The sequence below is a fragment of the Rattus norvegicus genome, chromosome 1, assembly GCF_036323735.1.
Source record: "Rattus norvegicus strain BN/NHsdMcwi chromosome 1, GRCr8, whole genome shotgun sequence".
NCBI lineage: Eukaryota > Metazoa > Chordata > Mammalia > Rodentia > Muridae > Rattus > Rattus norvegicus.
In genome coordinates this window covers 119,900,549-119,916,287 of record NC_086019.1, presented here as the reverse complement: position 1 = coordinate 119,916,287, position 15,739 = coordinate 119,900,549, and the positions used below count along the sequence as shown (strand labels likewise).

Here is a 15,739-nt window from a genome sequence, read left to right as displayed (position 1 = left end):
CTCATCGAAGGCAGAGTAGGACTAATAGGTGTAGTATGTTATGATTATGGAGGGTGCTCCGATTGTGGCCAAAGCTATTAAGATTCTGGTGGTTTCCATGGGAAGAGTAAGGCCTGATTTTCTCTGTCATATCCGGCTGAACTGAGATTTACTTATTTTTGTAGACAACTTCCATTAAGCCATGTTGTTGGTCTCATTCTTTTGTGTACCTCGTGCCAATTTCTTTGGATGGTTCTCAAGTGATGTATATACTACTGTAGTTTTCGTTATTAGATATTGACTTCGTCCCATCTTAAGAACTTTGTTGCATGGTAACCTCCCAGAATTCGTTGATAGAATTGTGAAAATTATGTCCCCAAACAGTTCCTTGGAAGAAAAATATCTCTGATATGGATTGTGAGGGCAATTTCTAGAGGACGGAAGGAGTGCTGAGAGAGCCCAAGAGTTCGATAAATTAAGAACTAACAACAATGCTTCACAGTCTCCATGATTTGCAAGGAATCCAATAAAGTGGGGGAATGTGCTATTTGCTTTACTTTCAGGGACAGAGTCCCTGTCTCATACCGGAAAAGGACGGCTTGCAGAGGAACTGAGTATGGAACATCAGATGAAGTTAGAAGAAGCCTAACATCGCCTGCCCTGATGTCATCAGTTGAAGATTTCTTGCCTGAGGATACCTGAAGTGAAAGGTAAGAAACATTTGACTTTCCAAAGGAACTCAAAGTGCTCAGGTGTTGATGGAGCTCGCAGGAGTTCCCAACCTTGAATCATGATCCTTTGGGACCTGGTTCAGGCTCACTGCCTGTGGCTACTCTTGTGATTGGAGAATAGGCCCATTGGTTCGTGGTAAAGGATGTGAATGTTTTGAATTCTGTTCGCTCACCAAACCTGATCTATTTTGAGTATACTAAGTGTCATGGCAGGGGGTACACCAGCGTGCTTGGATCGATGATGATTTCCAATAAAACATTCCTTGGAAAGCTGAACAAAATGAGTGAAAACTCAATACCGCCACTATCATCGTGACTGAGGTCCAGCACCTGGGTTCACAAATGTCACTGAGGGACTCACATGGCCTCCATTCATCTTGCAAGACTTGGATCCAGTGAGAGAGCATTCAGAATGTTCTTTGCGTGCCTAAATCACCAGAAATCATGGCCTAAATCAAGGCTTCACCTTTTGCTCTAATGATAACATGCTTTCCGGTTGAGGAGCTCATTGTCAGTATCTTGGAAGTTAGCCCTACCAACTCCATCAGCAATAATGTATAGTAGGTTGTGAGGCAAATGTAAGTTTAGCGGGGGCAGCATAGTTCAAGAATGTACACTGGAATGTCAGGAAATGTGTTTCTGTCCATGTTTGAAGCCTTCGCATGAATGATAACCCTTCTGTTTCATAAAATAGAGATACAGAATGGGAAGGTTACAGGCGACATGTGGAATGAGGCAGAAGCAATTCTCAGGAACTATGGGAATGTGGACTCTTCCTGTGTGAAAACAAAGCTCTGTTTTCTTGAAAGACTGATTGTGGCCATGGCAATTAGGTTGGAAAGAGAGCCTTGGAATTTAAAAGGTTAGCATGTAGCCTTCTTGTCGGGGGATTCTAGAAGTGCATGCTTTCAAATGTCCCAGGATTCATACCACCTTCCTGGATGTATGGAGAACACACATTTTAACCCTAGTTTCTATGTTTATTGTTGGGACATTTTTTTTCAGTCTATCTGGGTAGTTTGCCAGCAGTACTTATGGATTGACTGTACCAAAATGGTCTGGACATACATCTCCTCCTCTTCTAGGATCTAAGAATGTGAGCATGCAAGTTTGTTTCTTTCACACACTCCTTCTAGGAATTTTATATTTTGGAATGGCCGTAGAAGATATGCATGGAGTGTCTGCGGGATTATCTTTCCTTATGGTCTTGATGTGGCCTTGCTGAAGGTTAACTTGGCTTTTTGGCTATGTGTTTTGGGGCTGATGGTAGTCCTGTTATCTTAGACATTGTTCTTTTCTCCAAGCAAATATCAACAAGAAATTGTGTTTCCATTTGATTATGAAAGTGACCTGTATGCTTAGGATCATGCTGTTGATAATAACATATATCTCAGTGACTACAGGTTATGCTTGTGTTTGGTGACCTGAGAGGGTTTAGACAGACACTTTCTCTGTGGTGATCAATGTCAGATACCACAGCAATAGCTCTCACAGGAATTTAGTACCAGTCAAAACCTGAATAGGAGATATATGAGCATGGACAGAGACAGAGAGAAAGAACAATTGTTGAAGAGGCTAAGCATGTGTGAGACAGAGGAAGACAGTGAGAGACAGAAAGAGAGAGAGGGTGGGGAGAGAGGGGGGGTGAAGTGGAAAAGAGGACAATGTGATATTAAAGCAGATATCTTGATTGACAGAAATAAGGAAACCAAATAGAGAGAATGTGAGTGAGAAACTGAGAAGCTAGGAGAGTCACTGCAAGTCAATTTCAGAGAGAAAGTGAAGAAGCGAGATAGAGAAAGAGTACATAAGAAGTCCATTCATCTAATGTGGATGAGAATCTTATATGATATTTGAACCGTTTCTCATCGAAGGCAGAGTAGGAATAATAGGTGTAGTATGTTATGATTATGGAGGGTGCTCCGATTGTGGCCAAAGCTATTAAGATTCTGGTGGTTTCCATGGGAAGAGTAAGGCCTGATTTTCTCTGTCATATCCGGCTGAACCGAAATTTACTTATTTTTGTAGTCAACCTCCATTAAGCCATGTTAGTGGTCTGATTCTGTTGTGTACCTCGTGACAATTTCTTTGGATATTTCTCAAGTGATGTACATACTACTGTAGTTTTCGGGATCAGATATTTGCTTCGTCCCATCTTAAGAACTTTGTTGCATGGTAACCTCCAGGAATTCGGTGATAGAATTGGGAAACTTATGTCCCCAAACAGTTCCTTGGAGGAAAATATCTCTGATATGGATTGTGAAGGCAAATTTCTAGAGGACGGAAGGAGTGCTGAGGGAGCCCAAGTGTTGGATTAATTAAGAACTAACAACAATGCATCACAGTCTCCATGATTTGCAAGGAATCCAATAAAGTGGGGGAATGTGCTATTTGCTTTACTTTCAGGGACAGAGTCCCTGTCTCATACTAGACAAGGACGGATGCAGAGGAACTGAGTATGGAACATCAGATGAAGTTGGAAGAAGACTAACATCGCCTGCACTGATGTCATCAGTTGAAGCTCTCTTGCCTGAGGATACCTGAAGTGAAAGGTAAGAAACACTTGACTTTCCAAAGGAACTCAAAGTGCTCAGGTGTTGATGGAGCTCGCAGGAATTCCCAACCTTGAATCATGATCCTTTGTGACCTGGTTCAGGCTCACTGCCTGTGGCTACTCCTGTTATTGGAGAATAGGCCCATTGGTTCGTGGTAAAGGATGTGAATGTCTTGAATTCTGTTAGCTCACCAAACCTCATCTATTTTGAGTATACTAAGTGTCATGGCAGGGGGTACACCAGCGTGCTTGGATCGATGATGATTTCCAATAAAACATTCCTTGGAAAGCTGAACAAAATGAGAGAAAACTCAATACCGCCACTATCATCGTGACTGAGTTCCAGCACCTGGGATCACAAATGTCACTGAGGGACTCACATGGCCTCCATTCATCTTGTGAGACTTGGATCCATTGAGAGAGCCTTCAGAATGTTCTTTGCTTGCCTAAATCACCAGAAATCATGGCGTAAATCAAGGCTTCACCTTTTGCTCTAATGATAACATGCTTTCCGTTTGAGGAGATCATTGTCAGTATCTTGGAAGTTAGCCCTACCAACTCCATCAGCAATAATGTATAGAGGTTGTGAGGCAAATGTAAGTTTAGCGGGGACAGCATAGTTCAACAATGTACACTGGAATGTCAGGAAATGTGTTTCTGTCCGTGTCTGAAGCCTTCACATGAATGATAACCGTTCGGTTTCATAAAACAGAGATACATAACGGGAAGGGTACGGGCGACATGTGGAATGAGGCAGTAGCAATTCTCAGGAACTATGGGAATGTGGACTCTTCCTGTGTGAAAAGAAAGCTCTGTTTTCTTGAAAGACTGATTGTGGCCATGGCAATTAGTTTGGAAAGAGAGCCTTGGAATTTAAAAGGTTGGCATGTAGTCGTCTTGTCGGTGGATTCTAGAAGTGCATGCTTTCAAATGTCCCAGGATTCATACCACCTTCATGGATGTATGTAGAACACCCATTTTAATCCTAGTTTTTATGTTTATTGTTGGGACATTTTTTGTCAGTCTATCCGGGTAGTTTGCCAGCAGTTATTATGGATTGACTGTACCAAAATGGTCTGGACATACATCTCCTCTTCTAGGATCTAAGAATGTGAGCATGCAAGTTTGTTTCTTACACACACTCCTTCTAGGAATTTTATATTTTGGTATGGCCGTAGAAGATAGGCTTGGAGTGTCTGCGGGATTATCTCTCCTTAAGACTTGATGTGGCCATGCTGAAGGTTAACTTGGCATTTTGGCTATGTGTTTTGGGACTGATGGTAGTCCTGTTTTCTTAGACATTGTTCTTTTCTCCAAGCAAATATCAACAAGAAATTGTGTTTCCATTTGATTAAGAAAGTGAGTTGTATGCTTAGGATCATGCTGTTGATAATAACATATATCTCAGTGACTACAGGTTATGCTTGTGTTTGGTGACCTGAGAGGGTTTGAACAGACACTTTCTCTATGGTGATCAATGTCAGATACCACAGCAATAGCACTCACAGGAATTTAGTACCAGTCAAAACCTGAATAGGAGATATATGAGCATGGACAGAGACAGAGAGAAAGAACAATTGTTGAAGTGGCTAAGCATGTGTGAGACAGAGGAAGACAGTGAGAGACAGAAAGAGAGTGGGGGGGAGAAAGGGGGGGTGAAGTGGAAAAGAGGACACTGTGATATTAAAGCAGATATCTTGATTGACAGAAATAAGGAAACCAAATAGAGAGAATGTGAGTGAGAAACTGAGAAGCTAGCAGAGTCACTGCAAGTCAATTTCAGAGAGAAAGTGAAGAAGCGAGATAGAGAAAGAGTACATAAGAAGTCCATTCATCTAATGTGGATGAGAATCTTATATGATATTTGAATCGGTTCTCATCGAAGGCAGAGTAGGACTAATAGGTGTTGTATGTTATGATTATGGAGGGTGCTCCGATTGTGGCCAAAGCTATTAAGATTCTGATGGTTTCCATGGGAAGAGTAAGGCCTGATTTTCTCTGTCATATCCGGCTGAACTGAGATTTACTTATTTTTGTAGACCACTTCCATTGAGCCATGTTAGTAGTCTCATTCTGTTGTGTACCTCGTGCCAATTTCTTTGGATGGTTCTCAAGTGATGTACATACTACTGTAGTTTTCGGGATCAGATATTGGCTTCGTCCCATCTTAAGAACTTTGTTGCATGGTAACCTCCATGAATTCGGTGATAGAATTGGGAAAATTATGTCCCCAAACAGTTCCTTGGAGGAAAAATATCTCTGATATGGATTGTGAGGGCAAATTTCTAGAGGACGGAAGGAGTGCTGAGAGAGCCCAAGTGTTCGATAAATTAAGAACTAACAACAATGCATCACAGTCTCCATGATTTGCAAGGAATCCAATAAAGTGGGGGAATGTGCTATTTGCTTTACTTTCAGGGACAGAGTCCCTGTCTCATACCAGACAAGAATGGCTTGCAGAGGAACTGAGTATGGAACATCAGATGAAGTTGGAAGAAGCCTAACATCGCCTGCCCTGATGTCATCAGTTGAAGCTCTCTTGCCTGAGGATACCTGAAGTGAAAGGTAAGAAACACTTCACTTTCCAAAGGAACTCATAGTACTCAGGTGTTGATGGAGCTCGCAGGAGTTCCCAACCATGAATCATGATCCTTTGGGACCTGGTTCAGGCTCACTGCCTGTGGCTACTCCTGTGATTGGAGAATAGGCCCATTGGTTTGTGGTAAAGGATGTGAATGTCTTGAATTCTGTTCGCTCACCAAACCTGATCTATTTTGAGTATACTAAGTGTCATGGCAGGGGGTACACCAGCTTGCTTGGATCGATGATGATTTCCAATAAAACATTCCTTGGAAAGCTGAACAAAATGAGTGAAAACTCAATACCACCACTATCATCGTGACTGAGGTCCAGCACCTGGGATCACAAATGTCACTGAGGGACTCACATGGCCTCCATTCATCTTGCGAGACTTGAATCCAATGAGAGAGCCTTCAGAATGTTCTTTGCTTGCCTAAATCACCAGAAATCATGGCCTAAATCAAGGCTACACCTTTTGCTCTAATGATAACATGCTTTCCAGTTGAGGAAATCATTGTCATTATCTTGGAAGTTAGCCCTACCTACTCCATCAACAATAATGTATAGTAGGTTGTGAGGCAAATGTAAGTTTAGCGGGGACAGCATAGTGCAACCCTGTACACTGGAATGTCAGGAAATGTGTTTCTGTCCCTGTCTGAACCATTCTCATGAATGATAACCCTTCTGTTTCATAAAACAGAGATACATAACGGGAAGGTTAGAGGCGACATGTGGAATGAGGCAGTAGCAATTCTCAGGAACTATGGGAATGTGGACTCTTCCTGTGTGAAAACAAAGCTCTGTTTTCCTGAAACACTGATTGTGGACATGGCAATTAGGTTGGAAAGAGAGCTTTGGAATTTAAAGGTTGGCATGTATCCTTCTTGTCGGTGGATTCTAGAAGTACATGCTTTCAAATGTCCCAGGATTCATACCACCTTCATGGATGTATGGAGAACACCCATTTTAATCCTAGTTTCTATTTTTATTGTTGGGACATTTTTTGTCAGTCTATCCGGGTAGTTTGCCAGCAGTTGTTATGGATTGACTGTACCAAAATGGTCTGGACATACATCTCCACCTATTCTAGGATCTAAGAATGTGAGCATGCAAGTTTGTTTCTTACACATACTCCTTCTAGGAATTTTATATTTTGGTATGGCCGTAGAAGATAGGCATGAAGTGTCTGCGGGATTATCTTTCCTTATGGTCTTGATGTGGCCTTGCTGAAGATTAACTTGGCATTTTGGCTATGTGTTTTGGGGCTGATGGTAGTCCTGTTATCTTAGACATTGTTCTTTTCTCCAAGCAAATATCAACAAGAAATTGTGTTTCCATTTGATTATGAAAGTGAGCTGTATGCTTAGGATCATGCTGTTGATAATAACATACATCTCAGTGACTAGAGGTTATGCATGTGTTTGGTGACCTGAGAGGGTTTGAACAGACACTTTCTCTGTGGTGATCAATGTCAGATACCACAGCAATAGCACTCACAGGAATTTAGTACCAGTCAAAACCTGAAGAGGAGATATATGAGCATGGACAGAGACAGAGAGAAAGAACAATTGTTGAAGAGGCTAAGCATGTGTGAGACAGAGGAAGACAGTAAGAGACAGAAAGAGAGAGAGAGGGGGGAAGAGAGGGGGTGGGAAGTGAAAGAGGACACTGTGATATTAAAGCAGATATCTTGATTGACAGAAATAAGGAAACCAAATACAGAGAATGTGAGTGAGAAACTGAGAAGCTAGGAGAGTCACTGCTAGTCAATTTCAGAGAGAAAGTGAAGAAGCGAGATAGAGAAAGAGTACATAAGAAGTCCATTCCTCTAATGTGGATGAGAATCTTATATGATATTTGAATCGGTTCTCAGCGAAGGCAGAGTAGGACTAATAGGTGTAGTAAGTTATGATTATGGAGGGTGCTCCGATTGTGTCCAAAGCTATTAAGATTCTGGTGGTTTCCATGGGAAGAGTAAGGCCTGATTTTCTCTGTCTATCCGGCTGAACTGAGATTTACTTATTTTTGTAGACAACTTCCATTAAGCCATGTTACTGGTCTCATTTGTTGTGTACCTCGTGCCAATTTCTTTGGATGGTTCTCAAGTGATGTACATACTACTGTAGTTTTCGGGATCAGATATTGGCTTCGTCCCATCTTAAGAACTTTGTTGCATGGTAACCTCCAGGAATTCGGTGATAGAATTGGGAAAATTATGTCCCCAAAGAGTTCCTTGGAGGAAAAATATCTCTGATATGGATTGTGAGGGCAAATTTCTAGAGGACGGAAGGAGTGCTGAGAGAGCCCAAGTGTTCGATAAATTAAGAACTAACAACAATGCATCACAGTCTCCATGATTTGCAAGGAATCCAATAAAGTGGGGGAATGTGCTATTTGCTTTACTTTCAGGGACAGAGTCCCTGTCTCCTACCGGACAAGGACGGCTTGCAGAGGATCTGAGTATGGAACATCAGATGAAGTTGGAAGAAGCCTAACATCGCCCGCCCTGATGTCATAAGTTGAAGCTCTCTTGCCTGAGGATACCTGAAGTGAAAGGTAAGAAACACTTGACTTTCCAAAGGAACTCAAAATGCTCAGGTGTTGATGGAGCTCGCAGGAGTTCCCAACCTTGAATCATGATCCTTTGGGACCTGGTTCAGGCTCACTGCCTGTGGCTACTCCTGTGATTGGAGAATATGCCCATTGGTTCGTGGTAAAGGATGTGAATGTCTTGCATTCTGCTCCCTCACCAAACCTGACCTATTTTGAGTGTACTAAGTGTCATGTCAGGGGGTACACCAGTGTGCTTGGAGCGATGATGATTTCCAATAAAACATTCCTTGGAAAGCTGAACAAAATGAGTGAAAACTCATTACCGCCACTATCATCGTGACTGAGGTCCAGCACCTGGGATCACAAATGTCACTGAGGGACTCACATGGCCTCCATTCATCTTGCGAGTCTTGGATCCATTGAGAGAGCCTTCAGAATGTTCTTTGCTTGCCTAAATCACCAGAAATCATGGACTAAATCAAGGCTTCACCTTTTGCTCTAATGATAACATGCTTTCCAGTTGAGGAGATCATTGTCATTATCTTGGAAGTTAGCCCTACCAACTCCATCAACAATAATATATAGTAGGTTGTGAGGCAAATGTAAGTTTAGCGGGGGCAGCATAGTGCAACAATGTACACTGGAATGTCAGGAAATGTGTTTCTGTCCCTGTCTGAACCTTCGCATGAATGATAACCCTTCTGTTTCATAAAACAGAGATACATAACGGGAAGGTTACAGGCGACATGTGGAATGAGGCAGTAGCAATTCTCAGGAACTATGGGAATGTGGAGTATTCCTGTGTGAAAACAAAGCTCTGTTTTCTTGAAAGACTGATTGTAGCCATGGCAATTAGGTTGGAAAGAGAGCCTTGGAATTTAAAAGGTTGGCATGTAGCCTTCTTGTCGGTGGATTCTAGAAGGACATGCTTTCAAATGTCCCAGGATTCATACCACCTTCATGGATGTATGGAGAACACCCATTTTAATCCTAGTTTCTATTTTTATTGTTGGGACATTTTTTGTCAGTCTATCCGGGTAGTTTGCCAGCAGTTCTTATGGATTGACTTTACCAAAATGGTCTGGACATACATCTCCACCTATTCTAGGATCTAAGAATGAGATCATGCAAGTTTGTTTCTTACACACACTCCTTCTAAGGATTTTATATTTTGGTATGGCCGTAGAAGATAGGCATGGAGTGTCTGCGGGATTATCTTTCCTTATGGTCTTGATGTGGCCTTCTGAAGATTAACTTGGCATTTTGGCTATGTCTTTTGTGGCTGATGGTAGTCCTGTTATCTTAGACATTGTTCTTTTCTCCAAGCAAATATCAACAAGAAATTGTGTTTCCATTTGATTATGAAAGTGAGCTGTATGCTTAGGATCATGCTGTTGATAATAACATATATCTCAGTGACTACAGGTTATGCTTGTGATTGGTGACCTAAGAGGGTTTGAACAGACACTTTCTCTGTGGTGATCAATGTCAGATACCACAGCAATAGCACTCACAGGAATTTAGTACCATTCAAAACCTGAATAGGAGATATATGAGCATGGACAGAGACAGAGGGAAAGAACAATTGTTGAAGAGGGTAAGCATGTGTGAGACAGAGGAAGACAGTAAGAGACAGAAAGAGAGAGAGGGGGGAAGAGAGGGGGTGGGAAGTGAAAGAGGACACTGTGATATTAAAGCAGATATCTTGATTGACAGAAATAAGGAAACCAAATAGAGAGAATGTGAATGAGAAACTGAGAAGCTAGGAGAGTCACTGCTAGTCAATTTCAGAGAGAAAGTGAAGAAGCGAGATAGAGAAAGTGTACATAAGAAGTCCATTCATCTAATGTGGATGAGAATCTTATATGATATTTGAATCGGTTCTATTCGAAGGCAGAGTAGGACTAATAGGTGTAGTATGTTATGATTATGGAGGGTGCTCCGATTGTGGCCAAAGCTATTAAGATTCTGGTGGTTTCCATGGGAAGAGTAAGGCCTGATTTTCTCTGTCTATCCGGCTGAACTGAGATTTACTTATTTTTGTAGACAACTTCCATTAAGCCATGTTAGTGGTCTCATTCTGTTGTGTACCTCGTGCCAATTTCTTTGGATGGTTCTCAAGTGATGTACATACTACTGTAGTTTTCGGGATCAGATATTGGCTTCGTCCCATCTTAAGAACTTTGTTGCATGGTAACCTCCAGGAATTCGGGGATAGAATTGGGAAAATTATGTCCCCAAAGAGTTCCTTGGAGGAAAAATATCTCTGATATGGATTGTGAGGGCAAATTTCTAGAGGAAGGAAGGAGTGCTGAGAGAGCCCAAGTGTTCGATAAATTAAGAACTAACAACAATGCATCACAGTCTCCATGATTTTCAAGGAATCCAATAAAGTGGGGGAATGTGCTATTTGCTTTACTTTCAGGAACAGAGTCCCTGTCTCATACCGGACAAGGACGGCTTGCAGAGGAACTGAGTATGGAACATCAGATGAAGTTGGAAGAAGCCTAACATCGCCTGCCCTGATGTCATCAGTTGAAGCTCTCTTGCCTGAGGATACCTGAAGTGAAAGGTAAGAAACACTTGACTTTCCAAAGGAACTCAAAATGCTCAGGTGTTGATGGAGCTCGCAGGAGTTCCCAACCATGAATCATGATCCTTTGGGACCTGGTTCAGGCTCACTGCCTGTGGCTACTCCTGTGATTGGAGAATAGGCCCATTGGTTCGTGGTAAAGGATGTGAATGTCTTGAATTCTCTTCCCTCACCAAACCTGATCTATTTTGAGTATACTAAGTGTCATGGCAGGGGGTACACCAGCATGCTTGGATCGATGATGATTTCCAATAAAACATTCCTTGGAAAGCTGAACAAAATGAGTGAAAACTCAATACCGCCACTATCATCGTGACTGAGGTCCAGCACCTGGGATCACAAATGTCACTGAGGGACTCACATGGCCTCCATTCATCTTGCGAGACTTGGATCCATTGAGAGAGCCTTCAGAATGTTCTTTGCTTGCCTAAATCACCAGAAATCATGGCCTAAATCAAGGCTTCACCTTTTGCTCTAATGATAACATGCTTTCCAGTTGAGGAGATCATTGTCATTATCTTGGAAGTTAGCCCTACCAACTCCATCAACAATAATGTATAGTAGGTTGTGAGGCAAATGTAAGTTTAGCGGGGGCAGCATAGTGCAACAATGTACACTGGAATGTCAGGAAATGTGTTTCTGTCCCTGTCTGAACCTTCGCATGAATGATAACCCTTCTGTTTCATAAAACAGAGATACATAACGGGAAGGTTACAGGCAACATGTGGAATGAGGCAGTAGCAATTCTCAGGAACTATGGGAATGTGGACTCTTCCTGTGTGAAAACAAAGCTCTGTTTTCTTGAAAGACTGATTGTGGCCATGGCAATTAGGTTGGAAAGAGCCTTGGAATTTAAAAGGTTGGCATGTAGCCTTCGTGTCGGTGGATTCTAGAAGGACATGCTTTCAAATGTCCCAGTATTCATACCACCTTCATGGATGTATGGAGAACACACATTTTAATCCTAGTTTCTATTTTTATTGTTGGGATATTTTTTGTCAGTCTATCCGGGTAGTTTGCCAGCAGTTGTTATGGATTGACTGTACCAAAATGGTCTGGACATACATCTCTACCTATTCTAGGATCTAAGAATGTGATCATGCAAGTTTGTTTCTTACACAACTCCTTCTAGGAATTTTATATTTTGGTATGTCCGTAGAAGATAGGCATGGAGTGTCTGCGGGATTATCTTTCCTTATGGTCTTGATGTGGCCTTGCTGAAGATTAACTTGACATTTTGGCTATGTCTTTTGGGGCTGATGGTAGTCCTGTTATCTTAGACATTGTTCTTTTCTCCAAACAAATATCAACAAGTAATTGTGTTTCCATTTGATTATGAAAGTGAGCTGTATGCTTAGTATCATGCTGTTGATAATAACATATATCTCAGTGACTACAGGTTATGCTTGTGTTTGGTGACCTGAGAGGGTTTGAACAGACACTTTCTCTGTGGTGATCAATGTCAGATACCACAGCAATAGCACTCACAGGAATTTAGTACCAGTCAAAACCTGAATAGGAGATATATGAGCATGGACAGAGACAGAGAGTAAGAACAATTGTTGAAGAGGATAAGCATTTGTGAGACAGAGGAAGACAGTAAGAGACAGAAAGAGAGAGGGGGGGGAAGAGAGGGGGTGGGAAGTGAAAGAGGACACTGTGATATTAAAGCAGATATCTTGATTGACAGAAATAAGGAAACCATATAGAGAGAATGTGAGTGAGAAACTGAGAAGCTACGAGAGTCACTGCAAGTCAATTTCAGAGAGAAAGTGAAGAAACAAGATAGAGAAAGAGTACATAAGAAGTCCATTCCTCTAATGTGGATGAGAATCTTATATGATATTTGAATCTGTTCTCATCGAAGGCAGAGTAGGACTAATAGGTGTAGTAAGTTATGATTATGGAGGGTGCTCCGATTGTGGCCAAAGCATTTAAGATTCTGCTGGTTTTCATGGGAAGAGTAAGGCCTGATTTTCTCTGTCTATCCGGCTGAACTGAGATTTACTTATTTTTGTAGACAACTTCCATTAAGCCATGTTAGTGGTCTCATTCTGTTGTGTACCTCGTGCCAATTTCTTTGGATGGTTCTCAAGTGATGTACATACTACTGTAGTTTTCGGGATCAGATATTGGCTTCGTACCATCTTAAGAACTTTGTTGCATGGTAACCTCCAGGAATTCGGTGATAGAATTGGGAAAATTATGTCCCCAAACAGTTCCTTGGAGGAAAAATATCTCTGATATGGATTGTGATGGCAACTATCTAGAGGACGAGGGGAGTGCTGAGAGAGCCGAAGTGTTCGATAAATTAAGAACTAACAACAATGCATCACAGTCTCCATGATTTTCAAGGAATCCAATAAAGTGGGGGAATGTGCTATTTGCTTTACTTTCAGGAACAGAGTCCCTGTCTCATAACGGACAGGGACGGCTTGCAGAGGATCTGAGTATGGAACATCAGATGAAGTTGGAAGAAGCCTAACATCGCCTGCCCTGATGTCATCAGTTGAGGCTCTCCTGCCTGAGGATACCTGAAGTGAAAGGTAAAAAACACTTGACTTTCCAAAGGAACTCAAAATGCTCAGGTGTTGATGGAGCTCGCAGGAGTTCCCAACCTTGAATCATGATCCTTTGGGACCTGGTTCAGGCTCACTGCCTGTGGCTACTCCTGTGATTGGAGAATAGGCCCATTGGTTCGTGGTAAAGGATGTGAATGTCTTGAATTCTGCTCCCTCACCAAACCTGATCTATTTTGAGTGTACTAAGTGTCATGGCAGGGGGTACACCAGCGTGCTTGGATCGATGATGGTTTCCAATAAAACATTCCTTGGAAAGCTGAACAAAATGAGTGAAAACTCAATACCGCCACTATCATCGTGACTGAGGTCCAGCACCTGGGATCACAAATGTCACTGAGGGACTCACATGGCCTCCATTCATCTTGCGAGTCTTGGATCCAGTGTTAGAGCCTTCAGAATGTTCTTTGCTTGCCTAAATCACCAGAAATCATGACCTAAATCAAGGCTTCACCATTTGCTCTAATGATAACATGCTTTCCAGTTGAGGAGATCATTGTCATTATCTTGGAAGTTAGCCCTACCAACTCCATCAACAATAATGTATAGTAGGTTGTGAGGCAAATGTAAGTTTAGCGGGGGCAGCATAGTGCAACACTGTACACTGGAATGTCAGGAAATGTGTTCCTGTCCCTGTCTGAACCTTCGCATGAATGATAAAACTTCTGTTTCATAAAACAGAGATACATAACGGGAAGGTTACAGGCGACATGTGGAATGAGGCAGTAGCAATTCTCAGGAACTATGGGAATGTGGACTCTTCCTGTGTGAAAACAAAGCTCTGTTTTCTTGAAAGACTGATTGTGGCCATGGCAATTAGGTTGGAAAGAGAGCCTTGGAATTTAAAAGGTTGGCATGTAGCCTTCTTGTCGGTGGATTCTAGAAGGACATGCTTTCAAATGTCCCAGGATTCATACCACCTTCATGGATGTATGGAGAACACCCTTTTTAATCCTAGTTTCTATTTTTATTGTTGGGACATTTTTTGTCAGTCTATCCGGGTAGTTTGCCAGCAGTTGTTATGGATTGACTGTACCAAAATGGTCTGGACATACATCTCCACCTATTCTAGGATCTAAGAATGTGATCATGCAAGTTTGTTTCTTACACACACTCCTTCTAGGAATTTTATATTTTGGTATGGCCGTAGAAGATAGGCATGGAGTGTCTGCGGGATTATCTTTCCTTATGGTCTTCATGTGGCCTTGCTGAAGATTAACTTGGCATTTTGGCTATGTGTTTTGGGGCTGATGGTAGTCCTGTTATCTTAGACATTGTTCTTTTCTCCAAGCAAATATCAACAATTAATTGTGTTTCCATTTGATTATGAAAGTGAGCTGTATGCTTAGGATCATGCTGTTGATAATAACATATATCTCAGTGACTACAGGTTATGCTTGTGTTTGGTGACCTGAGAGGGTTTGAACAGACACTTTCTCTGTTGTGATCAATGTCAGATACCACAGCAATAGCACTCACAGGAATTTAGTACCAGTCAAAACCTGAATAGGAGATATGAGCATGGACAGAGACAGAGAGAAAGAACAATTGTTGAAGAGGCTAAGCATGTGTGAGACAGAGGAAGACAGTAAGAGACAGAAAGAGAAGGGGGGGGAAGAGTGGGGGTGAGAAGTGAAAGAGGACACTGTGATATTAAAGCAGATATCTTGATTGACAGAAATAAGGAAACCAAATAGAGAGAATGTGAATGAGAAACTGAGAAGCTAGGAGAGTCACTGCTAGTCAAATTCAGAGAGAAAGTGAAGAAGCGAGATAGAGAAGGAGTACATAAGAAGTCCATACATCTAATGTGGATCAGAATCTTATATGATATTTGAATCGGTTCTCATCGAAGGCAGAGTAGGACTAATAGGTGTAGTATGTTATGATTATGGAGGGTGCTCCGATTGTGGCCAAAGCTATTAAGATTCTGGTGGTTTCCATGGGAAGAGTAAGGCCTGATTTTCTCTGTCTATCCGGCTGAACTGAGATTTACTTATTTTTGTAGACAACTTCCATTAAGCCATGTTAGTGGTCTCATTCTGTTGTGTACCTCGTGCCAATTTCTTTGGATGGTTCTCAAGTGATGTACATACTACTGTAGTTTTCGGGATCAGATATTGGCTGCGTCCCATCTTAAGAACTTTGTTGCATGGTAACCTCCAGGAAT

At 41.8% G+C, this 15,739-nt stretch overlaps 1 long non-coding RNA gene and 6 other non-coding genes across 7 annotated transcripts in view; all 7 read left to right on the top strand.

Moving 5' to 3' along the window:
* Positions 1-15,739, top strand: part of LOC134483355 (uncharacterized) — a 73,301-nt gene that overhangs the window by 42,799 nt on the left and 14,763 nt on the right. Inside the window, exons 13-15 of the long non-coding RNA XR_010060219.1 lie at positions 5,683-5,829; positions 8,254-8,400; positions 10,823-13,536. This is a non-coding gene — a long non-coding RNA (uncharacterized LOC134483355). The remainder of the gene's footprint in view (positions 1-5,682; positions 5,830-8,253; positions 8,401-10,822; positions 13,537-15,739) is intronic.
* Positions 943-1,035, top strand: LOC134485410 (small nucleolar RNA SNORD116). The gene has a single exon (XR_010063449.1). It is a non-coding gene; the product is annotated as a small nucleolar RNA SNORD116 (small nucleolar RNA).
* On the top strand, positions 3,516-3,608 carry LOC134485533 (small nucleolar RNA SNORD116). The gene has a single exon (XR_010063571.1). It is a non-coding gene; the product is annotated as a small nucleolar RNA SNORD116 (small nucleolar RNA).
* Positions 6,083-6,175, top strand: LOC134485495 (small nucleolar RNA SNORD116). The gene has a single exon (XR_010063533.1). It is a non-coding gene; the product is annotated as a small nucleolar RNA SNORD116 (small nucleolar RNA).
* On the top strand, positions 8,654-8,746 carry LOC134485518 (small nucleolar RNA SNORD116). The gene has a single exon (XR_010063556.1). It is a non-coding gene; the product is annotated as a small nucleolar RNA SNORD116 (small nucleolar RNA).
* On the top strand, positions 11,223-11,315 carry LOC134485409 (small nucleolar RNA SNORD116). The gene has a single exon (XR_010063448.1). It is a non-coding gene; the product is annotated as a small nucleolar RNA SNORD116 (small nucleolar RNA).
* LOC134485506 (small nucleolar RNA SNORD116) lies at positions 13,790-13,882 on the top strand. The gene has a single exon (XR_010063544.1). It is a non-coding gene; the product is annotated as a small nucleolar RNA SNORD116 (small nucleolar RNA).